We start from the raw sequence: 21,827 nt of genomic DNA on the forward strand, positions 1-21,827 counted from the left end.
AGTGTGTAGAGCAGCGGTTCTCAACCTGTGGGTCGCAACCCCTTCGGGGGTCGAACGACCCTTTCACAGGGGTCGCCTAAGACCATCGGAAAACACATATATAATTAAATACTGTTTGTGATTAATCACTATGCTTTAATTATGCTCAATTTGTAACAATGAAATTGGGGGTCACCACAACATGAGGAACTGTATTAAAGCGTTGCAGCATTAGGAAATTTGAGAACCACTGGTGTAGATGGAGTGTAACATGGCCCATGAGAGAGAGATAGATTGAGTGACAGACCACAAATCCAAAGGTGACTGTTTAGGACAGGCATTTCCACTGCTAAACAAATCACCATGAGAAATAAAGGGGGGACCCTCTGAACTGAGCATCCCCAATCCAGAAGGACCCACAGCCAAATGTCTGAGGAATCTTCTGGCCTAGCGCTAGGACTTTTGAGATGAGAGACCTTTGAGAAGTCAATAAGAAAGAGTGGGCAGAAGACTCAAGACAAGGAAAATTTTAGAATGTCACTCACCTAGAGAAGATTGGCCAGTGTGGAATGGAGGGTCAGCAATGGAGAAGGAGAGATTCCTCATCCAGAGTCCCCCTTGGCTGGTTCGGGAGGGCCCGCTAGGGAGTGAGGCCTAATCAAGTCTGTCAATCAAGTCACCAGAGTAGGATTCGGAGGTAAGCCCAGGACCAGCTACGGCTGCCTACTGCTCTCTGAGTAGCAAACTTGGGGTGACCAAAGCCAAGGAGATGGCATCCCTTCCCCATGGAACTCTCCCGGGTTTCAGCACCAAATGTTAGGGTTGTTGAAGGAGGAATGCATGAGGCCGAAGTGATGAGTGATTATGAATTTATTAGGTCATCTGGATACCAGATGGGCTGTCCCAAAATGGTGCCAGCACCCAGGGCTGGGGAGTCAGATATTTTTTCTGGGCAGAGAATTCTCTGTTCAGGTCTGGATCCTGGGAAGGTTCAGAGGGGAAGTATAATTGTCTTAGCAAGTGGGATGTGGTCTATGTGAAAAGGAATATCTGTTGTGAGTGGCCTAAAGGTCAGTTCCCAGGGAAGGGGGTATTGATTCAATTATTTGATCAAACCTAACAAAAAGGTGATCTGTGGAATGGGAAAAATGTTTTCAAACCATATATCTGATAAGGGGTTAGTATAAAAAATATACAATGAATTTTTAAAACTCAACAGCACAAAAATAATCCAATTAAAAATGGGCAAAGAACTTAGACATTTTTATTTTTATTTTATTTTTTTTAATTTTTTTATTGCTTAAAGTATTACAAAGGGTATTACATATGTGTCCATTTTATCCCCCCGCCCTAGACAGTCCCCCAGCCTCCCCTATCCCCCAGTGTCTTATGTCCATTGGTTATGCTTATACGCATGCATACAAGTCCTTTAGTTGATCTCTTACCCCCCTACCTCCTGCCCCCCAACCCTCCCCGGCCTTCCCACTGCAGTTTGACAATCTGTTTGAGGCAGCTCTGCCTCTGAATCTATTATTGTTCAAAAGTTTATAATGGTCTCTATTATCCATGAATGAGTGAGATCATGTGGTATTTTTCCTTCATTGACTGGCTTATTTCACTTAGCATAATGCTCTCCAGTTCCATCCATGACGTTGCAAATGGTAAGAGTTCCTTCCTTTTTAGAGCAGCATAGTATTCCATCGTGTAGATGTACCACAGTTTTCTAATCCATTCATCTACTGATGGGCACTTAGGCTGTTTCCAGATCTTAGCTATGGTGAATTGTGCTGCTATGAACATAGGGGTGCATATATCTTTTCTGATTGGTGGTTCTGGTTTCTTGGGATATATTCCTAGAAGTGGGATCACAGGGTCAAATGGGAGTTCCATTTTCAGTTTTTTAAGGAAACTCCATACTGTCTTCCATAGTGGCTGCACCAGTCTGCATTCCCACCAGCAGTGCACAAGTGTTCCTTTTTCTCCACATCCTCTCCAGCACTTGTCGTTTGCTGATTTGTTGATGATAGCCAGAGAACTTAGACATTTTTAAATCCTTATTTTTTATGGTTGACACTATTACAAATGTCTCCTTTTTTTTTTTTTTTCGTTTTTTGCACGTTTGCATACCTATACCAGGTCCTTGTCCCCACTTTGCTCTAGCCAGCACCAAACTATTGTCTGGGTATATGGGTTATGCATATATGTTCTTTGGCTAATTACTTTACCTTCTTTCATCTAGTCACCCCTCCCACCTCACCTCTGACTTCTGTCAGTCTACTCTATGTATCCATGCCTCTGTTTCTATTTTGTTCATCAGTTGAATTTGTTTATTAGATTCCACATATAAGTGAGATAATATGGTATTTGTCTTTTTTATGTCTGGCTTATTTCATGATAATTTCCAGGTCCATTCATGCTGTGGCAAAAGATGAGTTCCTTTTTTTGTTTTGTTTTACATCGTGTAAATGTACCACAGCTGTTATTATCCAGTCATCTACTGATGGGCACTTGGGCTGTTTCCATATCTATTGTAAATAACACTGCTGTGCATATATTCTTTGTGATTGGTGTTTTAGGCTTCTTAGGATATATTCCTCAAGGTGATATCACTGGGTCAAAAGACAGCTCCTTTTTTTTTTTTTTTTTTTTTTTTTGAAATTCCATACTGTTTTCCACAGTGGCTGCACCAGTCTACATTTCCACCAACAATAAACTAGGGTTCCCAATTCTTCACATCCTCACCAGCACTTGTTGTCTGTTTATTTATTGATATTAGCCATTCTGACAGGTATGAGGTAATATGTCTTTGTGGTTTTAGCTTGCAGCTCTCTGATGATTAGTGAAGTTGAGCATTTTTTTTCATACATCTATTGTCCATCTGTATATTGTCTTTGGAGAAGTGTCTATTCAGGTCCTTTGCTCATTTTTTTTTGCCATATTTTTTTATTAGTTAAGGTACTACAAATGTGTCCACATCCCCCCCCATTAACCCCCAACCTCCCCCACACACACAAACTCATGCTCCCATCCCCCTGTTGTCCATGTCCATTGGTTTGGCTTATATACATGTATACAAGTCCTTCGGTTGATCTCTTCCCCTTACCCCCGCCCTCACCTACTTTCCTTCTGGGGATTGATAGCCTGATCGCTGTTTCTCAGTCTTTGGGTCTGTCCCTTTTCATCAGTCTATGTTGTTCTCTATAATCCACAAATGAGTGAGATCATGTGGTATTTATCTTTCTCTGACTGGCTTATTTCACTTAGCATAATGCTCTCCAGTTCCATCCATGCTGTTGCAAAAGGCAAGAGTTCCTTTTTTTTTACTGCAGAGTAGTATTCCATTGTGTATATGTACCACAGTTTTCTAATCCACTCATCTGCTGATGGGCACTTAGGCTGTTTCCAAATCTTAGCTATGGTGAATTGTGCTGCTATGAACATAGGGGTGCATATATCTTTTCTTATTGGCGTTTCTGGTTTCTTGGGATATATTCCTAGTAGTGGGATCACTGGGTCAAATGCGAGTTCCATTTTTAGTCTTCTGAGGTAGCTCCATACTGTTCTCCACAGTGGATGCACCAGTCTGCATTCCCACCAGCAGTGCAGAAGGGTTCCTTTTTCTCCACATCCTCTCCAACACTTGTTGTTTGTTCATTTGTTGATGATAGCCATTCTGACAGGTGTGAGATGATACTGCATTGTCGTTTTGATTTGCATCTCTCGTATAATTAGTGACTTTGAGCATGTTTTCATATGTCTTTCGGCCTTCTGTATGTCCTCTTTCAAAAAGTGTCTATCTAGGTCCGGTGCCCATTTTTTTATTGGATTGTTTATCTTCCTTTTGTTAAGTTTCATGAGGTCCCTGTAAATGTTGGAAATTAAACCCTTATCGGTGGTATCATTGGCGAATATGTTCTCCATGTAGTGGGTCTTCTTGTTGTTTTGTTGATGGTTTCCTTTGCTGTGCAAAAGCTTCTTATTTTGATGTAGTCCCATTTGTTTATTTTCTCTTTAGTTTCCATTGCCCTAGGAGCATTATCAGAGAAGAAATTCCTTCGGCATATGTTTGCGATTTCGCTGCCTGTGGATTCCTCTACTATTTTTATGGTTTCCCGTCTTACGTTTAAGTCTTTTATCCATTTTGAGTTTATTTTTGTGTATGGTGTGAGTTGGTGATCTAGTTTCATCCTTTTGCATGTATCTGTCCAATTTTCCCAACACCATTTATTGAAAAGACTGTCTTGACTCCATTGTATGCTCTTGCCTCCTTTGTTGAATATTAATTGGGCATAGTGGTTTGGGTCGATTTCTGGGCTCTCTATTCTATTCCATTGATCTATATGTCTGTTCTTGTGCCAGTACCAAGCTGTTTTAAGAACAGTGGCTTTGTAATACAGTTTGATATCTGGTATTGAGATCCCACCTACTTTGTTCTTTCTCAGGATTGCTGCAGCTATTCGGGGTCTTTTTTTATTCCAGATGAATTTTTGGAACGTTCGTTCTAGATTTGTGAAATATGCCGTTGGTAATTTAATGGGGATTGCATTGAATCTATAAATTGCTTTGGGTAGTTTGGACATTTTGATGATGTTGATTCTACCAATCCATGAACACGGTATATTCTTCCATCTGTTTATGTCTTCCTCTATCTCTTTTTTCAGTGTCCTGTAGTTTTCAGCATATAAGTCTTTTACCTCCTTAGTTAAGTTTATTCCTAGGTATTTCAATTTTCTTGGTGCAATGGTAAATGGGATTGCTTCTGTAGTTTCACTTTCTGTAAGTTCACTATAGGTGTAAAGAAATGCCATGGATTTCTTAGCATTAATTTTGTATCCTGCTACATTGCTGAATTCATTTATTAAGTCTAATAATTTTTTGATGGAGTCTTTAGGGTTCTGTATGTACAGTATCATGTCATCTGCAAATAAGGACAGTTTTACTTCTTCTTTTCCAATCTGGATGCCTTTTATTTCTTCTTCGTGTCTGATCGCAATGGCTAGTACTTCCAGTACTATGTTGAACAGGAGTGGGGAGAGGGGGCATCCCTGTCTTGTTCCTGTTTTTAGGGGGAATGGTTTTAGTTTTTGCCCATTGATTATGATGTTGGCTGTGGGTTTGTCATATATGGCTTTTATTATGTTGAGGTATGATCCCTCAATTCCTATCTTGCTGAGAGTTTTTATCAAGAAAGGGTGTTGGATTTTGTCAAATGCTTTTTCCGCATCAATTGATATGACTATGTGATTTTTTTCTCTCAATTTGTTTATGTGATGTATCACGTTTATTGATTTGCGGATATTGTACCATCCTTGCATCCCTGGGATAAATCCTACTTGGTCATGGTGTATGATCTTTTTGATGTACTTCTGGATCCGATTTGCTAGGATTTGGTTGAGGATTTTGGCATCTATGTTCATGAGGGATATTGGCCTATAATTTTCTTTCATTGTATTGTCTTTATCTGGTTTTGGGATTAGGGTGATGTTGGCTTCATAGAATGAGCTGGGAAGTGTTCCTTCCTCTTGGATCTTTTGACATAGTCTGAGGAGGATAGGTTTTAGGTCTTCCTTGAATGTTTGGTAAAACTCCCCTGTGATGCCATCTGGCCCCGGGCTTTTGTTTGCTGGAAGCTTTTTGATTACTGCTTCGATTTCCTCCATAGTTATTGGCCTATTGAGATTTTTAGATTCTTCCTGGTTAAGTTTTGGAAGGTTGCATTTATCTAGGAATATGTCCATTTCCTCCAGGTTGTCTAGTGTGTTGGAGTAGAGTTGTTCATAGTATTTTCTAACAATCCTTTGTATTTCTATGGGGTTTGTTGTTATTTCTCCTCTTTCATTTCTGATTTTGTTTATTTGGGTCCTCTCTCTTTGTTTCTTGGTGAGCCTGGCTAGAGGTGTATCAATCTTGTTTATCCTTTAAAAGAACCAGCTCTTGGTTTTGTTGATCTTTTGTATTGTTTTTTTGGTCTCTATGTCGTTTATCTCCACTCTGATCTTTGTTATTTCCTTCCTTCTGCTTACAGTGGGCCTTTTTTGTTGCTCTCTTTCTAACTCTTCAAGTTGTAGAGTTAGGTCATTTATTCTCATTGTTTCTTGTTTCTTGCAGTAGGCTTGTAGAGCTATGAACTTCCCTCTCAAGACTGCTTTTGCTGTGTCCCATAGGTTTTGGATTGTTGTGTTTTCATTGTCATTTGTTGCCATGATGTTTTTTATTTCTTCTTTGATCTCACTGGTAACCCAGTCGTTGTTTAATAGCATGCTATTTAGTCTCCATGTGTTTGATTTTTTTGGATTGTTTTTGTTGTTGTTGATTTCCAGTTTTATGCCTTTGTGGTCTGAGAAGATGCTTGATATGATTTCAATTTTCTTGAATTTGAAGAGACTTTGTCTGTGACCCAATATATGGTCTATCTTTGAAGATGACAAATGTGCACCTGAGGAGAATGTATATTCTGTGGCTTTGGGGTGAAATGTTCTGAAGATGTCAATTAATTCCATCTGATCTAGTGAGTCATTTAGGATTGATGTTTCTTTGCTGAGTTTTAGAGGATTTGTCCAGTGGAGATAATGGGGTGTTAAGGTCCCCTACTATGATTGTATTGCTGTCAATCTCTCCCTTGATCTCCTCCAGAAGATTTCTTACGTATTTGGGTGCTCCTATATTGGGTGCATATATATTTACCAGAGTTATTTCTTATTGTTGGACTGCTCCCTTTAGTATTATGAAGTGGCCTTCTTGATCTCTTTTTATGTCCTTCACTTTGAAATCTAATTGGTCAGATATAAGTATTGCTACTCCGGCTTTTTTTTCACTTCCATTGGCCTGAAAAACCTTTTTCCATCCCTTCACCATCAATCTGTGTGCGTCTTTTTTTCTGAGGTGGGTTTCCTGTAGACAGCAGATATATGGGTCATGTTTTCTTATCCACTCATTTACCCTATGCCTTTTGACTGGGGAATTTAATCCATTTACATTTAAAGTTATTATTGATAGAAACTTGTTAGTCGCCATTTTTGTTCTTTACCGCTGCATTTCTTCTTTGTTTCCTGTTTTTTTTTCTATTTACAGCAGACCCTTTAGCATTTCTTGCATTGCTGGTTTGGTTGTAATAAACTCCCGTAGACCGTTTTTGTCTGTGAAGCTCCTGATTTGACCCTCAATTTTGATTGATAGCCTCGCTGGGTATAGCATTCTTGGATTCAGACCCTTCCTTTGCATGACTTTGTATATTTCATTCCATTCCCTTCTTGCCTGATGTGTTTCTGTTGAGAAATCGGTCGCTAGTCTGATGGGGGATCCTTTGTAGGTAACTTTCTGTCTCTCTCTGGCTGCTTTTAAGATTCTTGCTTTGTCGTTGGTGTTTGCCAATTTAATTATTATGTGCCTTGGTGTCGGTCTTTTCGGGTTCATTTTGTTTGGGACTCTGTGAGCTTCTTGGATTTGTGTGAGTTTTTTCCTCCCTATATCAGGGAAATTTTCTGTTACTATTTTTTCAAACAGGTTTTCTATTCCTTGCTCAGTTTCCTCTCCTTCTGGCACCCCTATTATTCGGATGTTGTTTCGTTTAGCATTGTCCCAGAGTTCTCTTAGGCTCTCCTCCTGCTTTTTAATTTTTTTTTCTAGAAGCTGTTCTGTTTGGGTATTTTTTTCTACCTTGTATTCTAGCTCGCTGATGCGGTCCTCTGCTTCTTCTAGTCTACTGTTGATGCTTTCTATTGAGTTCTTTATGGCAGTGATGTCATTTTTCATTTCTTCTTGGTTTCTCTTCATTTCCTCTTGGTTCTTCTTCATTTCCTCTTGGTTCCTACACATATTGTTGAATTGGTCTTCCATTCTTTTCATCCACCTTATGGCCATTACTCTGAATTCTTTCTCTGACAGGTTGCTTGCCTCCATTGCCTCCATTTCGTTTACTTCCTTTTCTGATGATGCCTGTTTTTCTTTCATATTTGGGTTGGTTCTTTGTTTCACCATGATTTCTCTTCTCAAGGTGTTTGGTTATGTAGTTCTCTCTCTGCTGCGCTGATTCAAAGGCACAAAATACAACACAACAAGGCACAACGTACAAGGTACCGAACTAAATGCATTCACGATATTAATAACCTCAAATAAAGGTGACCCCCTGAGTGAAGAGAATTAGGGGATAAAGAAGGAAAAAGAGGAAATAGATTAAAGAGAAAAATAAAAAACAAAAAGGAGTGCCGAAATTAGATTGGGAAAAGGGAGAGAAGAAAAAAACAAAAAGACAAAAAACAAACAAACAAAACAAACAAACAACAAAAAAAAACAAAACAAACAAAAAAGTAAGAGAATGAAATAGAGGTGGGGAAGAGGCTATTTGTATGGGGAGAAAACTCCAAGAGAACCGCAACCAATCTCAATGAACTCCAGCACCAGATCCCTGGAGACTAATGCAAACTACAAACAACCACCAATATCAAGCGAGGCAAGGGAAATCAGAAGCACAAAAATAACCAGATAAAGAAAACGTAAGCAAAACAGAAAAATGAAATTGAAAAACAAAACAATTTCCCACACAAGCATAAAAAAACCCAATATACTCAAAATCAAGCAAACACTAGCAAAACGACAGAGAGAGAGAGAGAGAGAAATTAGATAGTGAAGAAAGATAAGAGAGAGGTGTATATGGATTTAGAGCGAGGGATTGGAAATTAGATATATAAGTAGGGTGAAATTTAGACAGTGGGTAGAGAGAAGGAATAGGGAAAATCCAAAGCAGGAATAGGGTAAGAGAAACAGGACAACAAAAGGGGAAAAGTGAGGAAGAGAGTTTTGGCTTAAGGGTAAATGTGAGATAGAGAGAAATGATGCTAAAGGAACGATGAAAATAGAGTGTAGAACACTAATCCCAAAATAAAATAAAGAAAAATAAAAAAATAAAAATAAAAAATAAAATGACACTTGAAAAAATGGTAAAAGGATAGCAATAATACTGGTTAAAAAAATGTAGTAATTAAAAAGGTAAAATCAAGTGATGAAAAAAAAATAATAAAATAGGTTCTTAATGAAATGGTGAAAAAAGAATTTAAAAAAATATATAAAAATATTTGGAAGTGAAGGTGCTTCAGATCTTCCACTCTTCTTTTTGGCATGCCTTAGTCCTGTCAGGCATTCAGGGGAGTGTTGAACTTCCTTGCGATACACTGTCCCTCGTGCAGTAAACCACAGACCTGATTTTAAGGCAGGTTGTTTTTGTTTACCAGACTGCCTTTATTTGTGATCACAGAAGAGACAGTTCGTGGCTCTGCCTCTGGGTGGCAGTGTGTCTGGATTGACCTGCGAGGCTATAAGTCCTCTCTATCAGTCGGTTTTTTTTTTTTTTTTCCTCTATGGTATTTGGAAAAGACCACTGCCCAGAGCTGGTTCCTTGCCACTGCCCGCTGTTTCCCAGGCTCCCCAAAAAGAACTTTCCCCTACAGGCTCTGCGAATGACCCCAACTGGGGAATCCCATGCACTGGGTTTAATAATCAAATGCACGGATCCAAGGGGAACTGTAACAAGAGCCTGATAGTTGTGCGAATTCGCAAGCCTCCACCTTCCAGGTCTGCGCACAGTCTCCGTGCGCCCACTCGCCCCTGGCACCAAGCAGCCAGCAGATTGGCAAAGTCCAAGGCTGCTCCTTTACATCCAGTCCAGCTATGGGCTCATTTTTCACGTTCCCTTCTGCCAGCAGCCCTGTGGGGCCCCTTCCCCACTCGCGGGTCACGCTGGTCCCAACGGCTGCGGACTCTGTGGGGCGCAGATTCCGCCCCGCGCGCGCGAGCTCGGTCCTCCCTCCAACCAGAACTGCAAACTGCACCTTTAGGGGATGTCCAACCTTTCCGTGAGAAGAAGCAGTGCTCCTCTGAGTTCAGGCAGTCACGCTGCTTGAGATCCCTCCTTTCCAGGTTAGTAGCTGGTCTCTGGATGCCGGCAACAACCACCCAAGATGGCGCGGTCTCCGCTGCTTAGCTGGCGCACCACGAGAGGCTTCAGCCGCAGTCTCCAACCGTCCTTTTTTTCCTGGGGGTTCTCGGTCTTTCCTAGCTGGAGACAGTCTCTCAGCCGAAAATCCTCTGCCTATTCGGGCTGTATGTTACCCGTTTCAGCTGCTCACCCTTATCTGCTCCAGGACAAGGCACGGGACATGTCTGTTTATACCGCCTAGAACCATTTTATATTCCCTTTGCTCATTTTTAAATTGGATTGTTTCTCTTCCTGGTATTGAGTTATATAAGTTCTTTATATTTTTTGAAAATTAACTCATTATCAGATGTCTCAGTGGCAAATATGTTCTCCCATAGTATGGGCTCCCATTTCATTTTGTTGAAGGTTTCCTTAGCTGTGCATAAGTTTTTAGTTTGATGTAGTACCATTTGTTTATTTTCCTTTGTTTCCTTTGTCCTACAAAATATATCAGCAAAAAAATATTGCTACCAGTGATATCTGAGATTTTACTGCCTGTGGCTTCTTTGAAGATTTTTTTGAGATTTTTTTTTTTAACTAATAGTTAAGTATTTTATCCATTTGGAGATTATTCTTGTGTATGGTGTAAGTTGGTGGTCTAGTTTCACTTTTTTGCATTTACTGAAGTATGGTAGCAATCATTTCAGATTGAAACTGTAGTTTATCTCTAACCCTGTTGTTTGGCTTAACAATAGAAAAATTACTTTGATTTTCTGAATTGTATAAATCATCCCATTTGATTGAATGACTATCCCATTGATTGTTATTTTACTGGTTTTTTGAAAGCACATTCCTCTGTATCTGGGAACCAGGACAGCACAATTATCCCAAGACCCGAGGGTTCCAGATAATGTCTTTCAGTCAACTCAGTGGTCCTAAGACCAGGACAGTATAATTACTCTAAATTGCCTCGATGGCTCTAGCTAATGACTTCCTGCCAACTCAGTGGTTCAAGACCCGAGGGCTCTAGATAATGTGTTCCTGTGAACCCAGTGGTCCCAGATGATGTGTTTCTGTCAACTCAGTGATCTGGAGACCCAAAATTGTAATTGACATGCTTAATTTCTGCTTCTGCAAACTGCTTTTTTTGCGAACCAGGTTCCTCATTCCAAATCCTGAGATGTAATCAATAACTTTGTAATTTTTTGCCTATCTAACCCTGGAACTGTGTCCAAATAACTACTATGAGATTTAGGAATGACCCCTCATAGTCCCGGATTGCAATAAATGTGACTCTTTAATTCAACTTTTTTTGTCTTTTTTTGATTAATTAAATCTTTATTGTTAAGATTATCACATTTGTTCCTCTTTTTACCCCCCATAACTCCCCTCTACCCAGTTCACACCCCACTCTCCTCCCTCACTCCCCACCCACTGTCCTCATCCATAGGTGCACGATTTTTGTCCAGTCTCTTCCTGCATCTTTCTCACTCCTTTCCCCCTCAAGAATAGTCAGTCCACTCCCTTTCTATGTCCCTGATTCTATTATAATCACCAGTTCATTCTGTTCATCAGATTATTCACTTGATTTTCAGATTCATTTGTTGATAGATGTGCATTTGTTGTTCATAATTTGTATCTTTACCTTTTTCTTCTTCCTCCTCTTCTTAAACGATACCTTTCAGCATTTCATATAATACTGGTTTGGTGGTGATGAACTCCTTTAGCTTTTCCTTATCTGTGAAGCTCTTTATCTGACCTTCAATTCTGAATGGTAGCTTTGCTGGGTAAAGTAATCTTGGTTGTAGGTTCTTGCTATTCATCACTTTGAATGTTTCTTGCCACTTTCTTCTGGCCTGCAAAGTTTCTGTTGAGAAATCAGCTGACAGTCATATGGGTACTCCCTTGTAGGTAACTGACTTTCTTTCTCTTGCTGATTTTAAGATTCTCTCTTTGTCTTTTGCTCTTGGCATTTTAATTATGATGTGTCTTGGTGTGGTCCTCTTTGGATTCCTTTTGTTTGGGGTTCTCTGTGCTTCCTGGACTTGTAAGTCTATTTCTTGCACCAGGTAGGGGAAGTTTTCTGTCATTATTTCTTCAAATAGGTTTTCAATATCTTGCTCTCTTTCTTCTTCTGGCACCCCTATAATTCAGATGTTGGTATGCTTGAAGCTGTCCCAGAGGCTCCTTTCACTATCTTCATATTTTTGGATTCTTTTTAATTTTGCTTTTCCGGTTGGGTGTTTTTTTCTTCTTTGTATTTCAAATCGTTGACTTGATTCTTGCAATCCTTTAGTCTGCTGTTGGGAGTCTGTATAATATTCTTTATTTAAGTCAGTGTATGCTTAATTTCTAGTTGGTCCTTTATCACAACCTCGAGGGTCTCATTAGATTTCTTGTAGGTCTCATTAAGTTTATTGGCAGTTTCTAGAAAATTCCTAAAAGTGTGGTAGTTTGCTTTCCTCTATTTCTGTCATTTGTGTCCTTTTTCTTTGTCTATGCATTTTTTATGCTTCCCTGTGTTGATAAGGTGGTTTTCTGTGCTAAGTGTCCTCTAGGGCCTAGTGGTTCAGCCTCCCCAATTACCTGAGGAGGACACTTTTGGTGCACCCCCTTGTGGTCTTTGTGCACAGTCTTGTTGTAGTTAAGCCTTGATTGTTGTAGTTATCACTGGGAGGAATTGACCTCCAGGCCAATTGGCTGTGAGAATCAGCTGTGTCTGCAGTGGGAGAACTTCTGTACTAGAGACACCCCTCCGGGGAAAGACTTGTTTCAATGGGGCTTTGGTGCTTACTGAGTCTGCCCCTGAGTTTGTCCTTTATGGTTCCACCCTGACTTCTGGGTACACGGCTCCTGGATCTCTAGGGAGGTGCTAATCTAGCCTCTGCCTTAGGCTATCCAGCCAAAGCCTCCCTGCAGGGCTTGGGCGGGGTGGGTCCCACGGGATCAACAGGGCAGGGCTAGCAGTTATGGCTGCTCTCAGAGGCCCCACTTCTCAATTTCTGTAAGCCCCTCTGAGAGAAAGGTGCCCTCGAGTTCTGACCGATGCCAGACAGTCCCACATCTCCCGTATGAGTCTGGGTCCCCAGAGACTTGCCCGGAACTGGAGCTCAGAGCCTGAGACTCCCTCCCGATTGAAAATGACAACCGCACCCTCAGCCGCCAGCCTGCTCCATGTGCGCCTCTGTACCTTAGTATTTTACTTCCGTACTGCGCCTCCTCTGAGTCTCAGTATGCTTTTCTCTTTCCTTCTAGTTGTAGAATTTCCACTCAGCCAGCCTTCCTGTGGTTCTGGATGATGTCTGTTCCGTCTTTTAGTTGTATCTTTGAAGTGGTTGTTCGAGGCAGCAAACTCTGGTATTTACCTATGCCGCCATCTTGGTTTCTCCTAATTCGACTTCTTGAGGCATCCTTCTGTGATTCGCAGGGTACGTTACAACAATACCTGTCTAATTTCCCCAGTAACATTTGTTTTATGCTTTACCTCCTTTGACTCAGAGGCTCACTCCGAACCACAGTGTGAAATAGCTGTGCAGACCAAAAAAATAAATAATAAGAAAAAAATAGGAAAGAAAAATAATGAAAATAAATATGCAAAGAAAGGAGAATAAGAGGAAAAAGAAAAGGGGAAGAAAAATGGAAAAAAATAAAAAAGAATTTGCCTCAGCAGAGTTTAGTGCCTGCTACAATTTCTCTTTTGATATGCTATTTGTGAAATTACTGGATTCTGCTCTGATGTTTTCTGAAGCTGGCCACTTGATAGGTTTGTTTGGGGATCCTAGGGAGGATTCTCGTTCAGGCTAATATTAGATACTTTCTGTTCCTGACCCTCAGTTTAATATAGTCTCGATGCGGTTTCTGTGAATCCTTGATTATAAGACTCCTCTTCAACTAGTCTTCTGTTGGTTTTCAGAATGAATGTTTTTTAATTTTATTTGAATAGACATTTTCAAAAAACATGTACAATGGCAAAGAGGTATATGAAAAGGTGCTCAACCTTATCAATCATTAATACCAATTAAATATCACCTAACATTTTTTAGGATGGCTATTATCAAAAAGAAAAAAAAAATGTTGGCAAGGATATGGATAAAAGAGAATACTTGTACATTTTTTGTGGGAATGTAAATGTATAAAATAAAATGTGATTATATATAATGGAATATTATCAGCCTTAAAAACAAAGGAAATCTTGCCCTTTGCAAAAATATGGATGGCCCAGATAGCATGACTCAGTAGTTTAACATTGACCTATGAACCAGGAGGTCACAGTTTGATTCCCAGTCAGGGCACATGTCTGGGTTGCGGGCTTGATCCTGGTGGGTGCATGCAGGAGACAGCCACTCGATGGTTCTCTCTCATCATTGATGTTTCTACCTCTCTCTCTCTCTTTCCATCCCCTCTGAAATCAATAAAAATATACTTAAAAAAAAAAAGAAAATATGAATGGACCTGGAGGTCATTGTGCTAAATATAACAAGCCAGAGAAAGAACTTCATGTTTCACTTACATGTGAAATCTCAAAAAAAAAAAAATCAAACTGATAGAAACAGAGTAGAACGGGGGTTGTAGCAGGGAGTGTGAGGGTAAGGTAAATTGGAAGAGGTTGGGGAAGGCTTTCAAGGTGATTTATGAACAGTGGCTTGAGATAGGTGAGGAGTGAGTCTTCAGGGGAAAGGCACTTGCAAGAACTAAAGCAGGGTCATGTATCAACGTGATAGTTTGGTACCAGCACATTTGATGGGAAGACAAATATTTCCTAAACACAGTACCTCATGTTCCAAATTCATATCTCATAAATGCAGTAGTTTGTGTAACCATTTAGGAGTCATGTGTTACAAGCTATATAAGTTTTTTGAGGACTCATGCATCAAGTAGCTTGATAACCTTCTATAGATTCTCAAGATCTGGTGCCATTCCCAAATCCCATATTTTGAAGCTATGTTCATTAGGAAACTATTTTTAGGTATTCAGATCTTAGGGAAATGCATTAGTCCATGTGCAAGTTATATAATTTTTTTAAAAATGAAGTCATAAGAAATTACATAATAATTCCCCAAGTTCTAAAGCATAAACCTGCCTTTTGATTTTTTGAATTTTCCATGCAGACATCCTCTTTATGGAGATCTGCAAGTAATAAAATGTGGGTGTTTCTCATTTAGTTTTTATTCGCAACTGGAGGTTTCAGGAGGCTTATTTCTTAGACTTTGATTCTGTGTTCTTTACTTTTAGTGCCTCCATTTTATTAACTTCCTGTAGTTGCCCTATAGTTGCTATTAAGAGCCAGGTCAATGTCTTCCTATAGGCATCCCACTTATCTCTGGGAAATAATGGCTGAGAAGAAGAATGTGTTGCTCAGCTGTTCCAAGATAGCGGTGCACAATGGTACTCTTATCATTGTAATGTTGTGTCTATAAATTGTGCAAACCTGCTTTCTTCATTTGATTTTACATCATAAGTATCCTCTATGTCATTTAAACTCTTCATAAATATTGTTCTTTTTAACACTTTAAAACATTTTTAAATACTGAAGTAATAAACATTCAATATGAATAACTTAGAAATAGATAATGCAAAGATAAAGTAACACACAAAATCATCTACTCTAAAACCTTGACATCTATATTTTCAGTATTTTCTTATCATATTTTTTCATATCTTTTATTTTTCATTTATCATTGTATAATGAACACTTTCATGTCATTTTGTATTTTTCTCACTATGATTATTTTTAATATTAGAATATCATCAGAGTATCTATTGCTCACTTTTGCCATAACTTTATCAATGATCACGTGTTAGAATTTAGATTTTTTAAATTAAAAATTGTGATGATTTTCCTTATACATATAGTTTTTTAGAAAGTTGCCTTAAAATTATATTACTGAATTCAATGAAAATTAATGACCTTGTAAGGCATTTAAAGTACTTTGCCAAATTGCCTCCTATACAGGCTGATAAAATATGCACTCCATTGGTGATACATGAAGGTGCCTACTTTTATATACTTTGGCTGCCCAACAAACAACACAAATAATTATAGTTCTTCATGAATTATTTCCAAAGAGAGAGAAACTTATACATTTTGACTTATTTTGCAATAAAATACTTGCATTAACACTGTCTGCATTTAAGTTGGATGCCTAAGAATATAGTGCTATTATTTTAATATAGACAAGCTAGTATTTCCAAGAAATGGCCTCCTTGCTAAATATGCAAATATTCTCACATTTTTGGTCCCCCTCAGAGTATATTCTTTTCTTTGGTTCTTTGAAGAATATTATTAGTAAATTTACACCAAAGTTGTTTTATGTAGTTGACTAGGGGCCTGGTGCACAAAAATTTGTGCACTCAGGGAGGTCCCTCAGCCGGGCCTGTGCCCTCTCGCAGTCTGGGACCCCTCAGGGGATGTTCACTGCTGGCTTAGGTCTGCTCCCCCCGGGGATCAGGCCTAAGCTGGCAGTCAGACATCCCTCTGGCAGCCTGGGAGCCCTCGGAGGATGTCCACTTGCCAGTGGGGAGCCGGCCTAAGCTGCAGTTGGACATCCTTAGTGCTGCTGAGGAGGTGGGAGAGGCTCCCACCACCAGCGCTGTGCTGGCAGACGTCAGCCTTGCTTGTGGCTGAGCAGAGCTCCCCCTGTGGAATCTCACTGCCCAATAGGGGGCAGCTCCTGCATTGAGCATCTGCCCCCTGGTGATCAGAGTGTGTCACAGTGAGCAGTCATTATCAGTCATTCTGCTGTTAGGGTCAATTTGTATATTACCCTTTTATTATATAGGATAGAGGCCTGGTGCATGGGTGGGGGCCCGCTGGTTTGCCCTGAAGGATGTCTCGGAATAGGGTGGGAGTCCTCCTGCAGTGCCTGGCCAGCCTGGGTGAGGGGCTGATGGCTGTTTTCAGGCTGGCCACACCCCCCAGAGACCCAAGCTCCCAGCCTCTCCTTTTTTTCTTTTTTTTTTTTCAGTGCCTCCTTGAGCAGAGGCCAAGGCAGGCTGGAAGCAGGTATCTGGGATTTATTTATGTTCTATAATTGAAACTCTGTAGCCTTGAGTGGAGCCCAGGGCCAGCCGGGGCAGGTGGGAAGCTTAGCTTCCTCCATCACCGGGGGCAACCCAAGCCTCTTGCTCGTTCCAGCTCCATGGCCGCCACCATCTTAGTTAGGTTAATTTGCATACTCGCTCCTGATTGGCTGGTGGGCGTGGCTTGTGGGTGTGATGGAGTGGTGGAGTGATGGTTAATTTGCATGATTCTATTTTATTAGTGTAGTTAGTTGATGGCTTAATAAATGATGACAAAGTATGATAGATCATGTTGATGTAATACTTGTGATATGTGATATGTGATATAGAATTTTTTAACAATTCATAAGTTTTATTTAGTTACTAGGGGCCCAGTGCACAAAATTCGTGCACTTAGAGGGGTGGGATCCCTCAGCCCAGCCTTCCCCCTCTGACATACTGGGAGCCCTCAGGGGATGTCCTACTGAAGGCTTAAGCCCGCTCCCTGCTCCCTTTGGGGAGCGAGCCTAAGCCACAGTCTGGCCTCCCTTTGTGGGAGGTGACCAGGCTGATCAGGGGAAGGGACCAGGCCCATCACCCTGCTGCTGCAGTCACTGCCAGTCACTGCAGCCACCAAGGTGTTTTCATCAACACGGACTCCAGTCCCTTCACCATGAAAAAATGACAACTTTCTTTAGGCATTTTCAAGATGTGTCTTTCATAGAATATGACATTTCTTTCTTTATTATTGTTTTTATCCTCACCTGAGGATATGTTTCCATTGATTTTTAGAGAATGTGGAAGAGAAAGGGAAAGACAGAGAGAAACATCAAATTGAGAGGAACACTTTGATTGGTTGCCTCCTGCCTGAGCCCTGACCTGGGCCCTGGCCAGGGAGGATCCTGCAACCTAGGTACATATACTTATCAGAATTGAACCCAGACCCTGTGGTCGGCAGGCTGAGGCTCTAGCCACTGAGCCAAACTGGATAGGACAGGATATAACATTTCTTAGCCCTCCAGCAGTGGACTTGCTTTTTTTTCTCAAGAAGTGTGGTGGAAAAACCCTAGATCACCTTTTTGGATTTTTATTCCCCAAGTTACTAAGAATATTACCAGTGACATACAGGGAGCTTAGCCAATGAGAGGTCAGAAAAGGTGTTTCCTCTGTTGTTCATACCGATCCCTGGCTCAGACCCTGCCCAGGCCTAAAGCCTCGGGGCCTGGGCAGGGGACCCCAAGCTCCCTCCAAATGCCAGCTCCCCCACTTCTTCCACCGATTGTGGGCTCCGCCTCTCGGCTCTGATCGCAGGCTCAGGACCCCCCTGGCTCAGGCCCTTCCTAGGCTGCTCTACCTTTGAATGACCTGGGTGCCTGATGATGTTCCCGGGACCCAGGCCGCTGGGCACCTATGTACGCAAATTAACTGCCATCTTTGTTGGGTTAATTTGCATACTCTCCTGATTGGCTGGTGAGTGTAGCAGAGGGATGGTCAATTTACATGTGTGTCTATTATTAGGTAAGGTTAATTTTAATTGAACTCATTGGAGTGCCATGCAGATTTTGAGTGCATAACTCAATGAAACATTATCTGCACACTCCATTGTACACCTATAACCCAAAGCAGTCTCTTTATGTATACATTTGTATTCCCTTTGTCTACCTCCAACTACTCCCAACCAATCAACCAATTTCCCTCTGGAAATTATATATATATACTAAAGGCAAGATGCACTAAAATTCATGCACTGGTGGGGGGGGGGTGTCCCTCAGCCCAGCCTGCACCCTCTCGCAATCAGGGACCCGGTCCCTAGGCCTGGCCTGAGATCAGGGGCTATCAGGGATTTTCTTCCCCTGGCTGCTGGCAGCTGGTCCTGCCCCCACTGCTGCCACTGCTTGCCATCTGTGCAGTGCTGCACCCCTTCCCCTGCCCCAACTCACCTCACTCTGCAGGCGACAGGCATGGGGTGTGATCGCTTGGCTGGCCTGAGCCTCTCTTTGCAGGGTGGTCACTGACCAGCCCCGCACACCTGCCACAGTGTTGCTGGACAATGGCCTGGGCCTCCCTCTCTGGGGCAATCCATGGAGGGGGAGGGAGGGTCCAGATCAATCACCTTACAGAGGGAGGCCCCACCCACCCACTGCAGTGCCACTGAATGGGTAGCCTGGGCCTCTCTCTTTTTTTTTTTCTTTTTAAGTAAGTGTAATGTTTACTGAGTGATACAGAACTGAGTACTATGAAGGTTTTACCAGGTTGGAAGCACACCGCACCTCCACCTCTGCCACCCCCAACACTCAGAGACTACAGTACTTAGAAGTTACACGCAATAGCCATAACTGCTGAATATCTGGTCATAACAAACAAACCATAGGATATTTATACTGTATCACATTGAGTAATTATAGAAATCCATTTATGTATTGCTTGTATAAGCTCTTTTTTTAAAAAAAAAACACATTTCTTTATTGATTTCAGAGAGGAAGGGAGAAGGAGAGAGAGAGATAGAAACATCAATGATGAGAGAGAATCATTGATTGGCTGCCTCCTGCACACCCCCTACTGGGGAACGAGCCCGCAACCCAGGCATGTGCCCTCGGCTGGAAACGAACCTGGGACCCTTCAGTCCACAGGCTGACGCGCTATCCACTGAGCCAAGCCGGCTAGGGCTAAACTCTTTTTTTGTAAAAAAATATTCTTAAAAAAAGAAAATATAAAAAACTTGTGCAGTTGAAAGCCCTGCCAGGACAGCCAGTCTGTAAACATTCAGTGAATATGTGCTTTGGAAGGGCACCAGTGCCTCGTGCCCACAGCAACTCCAGCAGGGTCAGTGAGGGTGTGCCATGGCTGCCACTGCAGGCAAGACTTAGCTGGACCATGGTGGGTGGGTACAGCAGAGTCCATCACTATGCCCTTCGCCAGCCTTGCATCAGGATCAGGGTCAGGGCTGGGGGCAGGCAGATTGCAGTTTCACTCTGAGTTCCATACTCAGCCTAATTTTGGCTGCAACTCATGGCTTTTCCTGGCTGCTTGGAGATTCTTTGGGTGGGTGCCCTGGCAGAGAGGCAAGAGAAGCTACCAGGTTGGGCGTCTCTCTGGCCCAAAGCCTCTGTGATGCCTCTTGTAAGCCTGGCCCCAGGAAGAACAGCCCACCCTCAGGAATACTTTGGTCTCAACACTTGGTCCTGGGTTTCATCAGCCTGGGTTTCTTCCCCTGGTGTGGCTGATCTGAGTTTCACAAAAAAGCCTGGCCGATGCTGGCTGTGCTGAGCCTCATTGAAGAGTTTTCCATGTAGCAAGGAAGAGCCCTCTGGGACCCTCCACTTCCTCCCTCTGCTCATCTCCTCCTACTCTTCTTCCTCCTCCCAGCCCATGGTGACTTCTTCTCCAGCTGCTCCAATGGTGGGTTGCCTTCTGAGTTGGGGATCTTAACGCTGTTGGTCCTGACATGCATGTGGAGCAATGCCGGCTGAGCATCAGGATGAGCTGCTGCTGCTCCAGCTTCAGCTCCTCCACCTGCGTTTTTCAGCTCAGCATTCATGAGCTCCAGCCACTCAGATTCCCGCTGCAGAAACTCCGTTTGCTCCTTCTTCTTTTTCTGGCATGGGGCTGCCGCCACTTTGTTCTTTTCCTGGTGCCTTTTCCTCCACTCCTCTTCCTCATCTAGCTCACTTTTCACAGGTTGAGGCCTCTTCCCCAGTTTCACCTCCAGGAAGTGCAAAGGGGTGATCTTGGCAACAATGTTGTGGTTGTCAGCATATTTCAGCTCCTCTGCAGTCAGGGCTGAGCTGGGGAGTGCAGTCAAGGGGCCAAGGCCTGGCAGAGAGACCACATTCATGGAAGGGTCATGGATCTGCCCAGGCATTATAGCAGGAGGAGTGGCAGTCCAGCCCTGCAGAAGCCATGGACAGAGGATGCAGGCACCATGCTTGCTCAGAAGCCGCCATGGAACCAGCTCCACCCTGCAGCGTCCACTGCTGCTAGCGTCTCCCATCGCAGCCACCACCTCCCAGCCGCCAGCCACCAAGTGTCCCTCCCAAAGGCTGTGACAGACGGCCTGGGTCTCCCATTTTGAAACAATGGATCGTAAGGCTCTGCCTGCCTGCCTCATCGTCCCTAACCACTGGCCTGCCTACCTGATAGCCCCTAACTTCCTCTGCGTAGGCCCTTGCCACTGTGGCTTAGTCCGGAAGGACGTCTGGTGATGTCCAGAAGATGTATGGTCTATCCAGTCTAATTAAAATATTACCCTTTTATTAGTATACTAGAAGCCCAGTGCACAAAAATTTGTGCACTCGGGGGGGGGGCGGGGAGGGGAGGTCCCTCAGCCCAGCCTGTGCCTTCTCGCAGTCTGGGACCCCTCGGGAGATAACAACCTGCTGGCTTAGGCCCGCTCCCGGGTGGCAGAGGGCAGGCCCAATCCCTAGGTGCAGCCCCTGGTCGGACTCAGAGCAGAGCTGATTGGGGAGTTGGGGCGCCACCCCCTGTCATGCACAGAGCAGGGCAGATCGGGAGGTTGCGATGCCACCCTCAGTCATGCTCAGGGTAGGGCCGATTGGGGGGTTGGGGCGCCACCCCCTGTCACACTCAAGGCAGGGTCGATGGGGAGGTTGCGGCGCCACCCCCTGTCACGCACAGAGCAGGGCCCATCAAGGGGTTGGGGCGCCGCCCTCTATCACCCACAGAGCAGGGCCGATCAGGGGGTTGGGGCACCGCCACTCTCACACTCAGGGCAGCACCGACGGGGAGGTTATGGCTCTACCCCGTCACACACAGAGCAGGGCCCATGGGGGGGGGGGGGGCGCCACACCATGTCACACACAGAGCCGCAGAGCGATCAGGGGGTTGGGGAGCTCCCCCCTATCAGGCACAGAGCAGGGCTGATCAGGGGGTTGGGGTGCCTTCCCCTGTCACAAACAGAGCAGGGCCGATAGGGAGGTTG

General features: G+C 42.9%; 1 pseudogene across 1 annotated transcript; it reads right to left on the reverse strand.

Annotated features, from left to right (window-relative positions):
* Window positions 1–20,222: 20,222 nt before the first annotated feature.
* LOC308513800 (jun dimerization protein 2-like) lies at window positions 20,223–20,806 on the reverse strand (annotated as a pseudogene). The gene has a single exon. The product of its transcript is annotated as a jun dimerization protein 2-like (transcript).
* Window positions 20,807–21,827: the final 1,021 nt, after the last annotated feature.

Source organism: Myotis nattereri (genome assembly GCF_964212035.1).
Source record: "Myotis nattereri genome assembly, chromosome: 2".
In the NCBI taxonomy this organism is placed as follows: domain Eukaryota; kingdom Metazoa; phylum Chordata; class Mammalia; order Chiroptera; family Vespertilionidae; genus Myotis; species Myotis nattereri.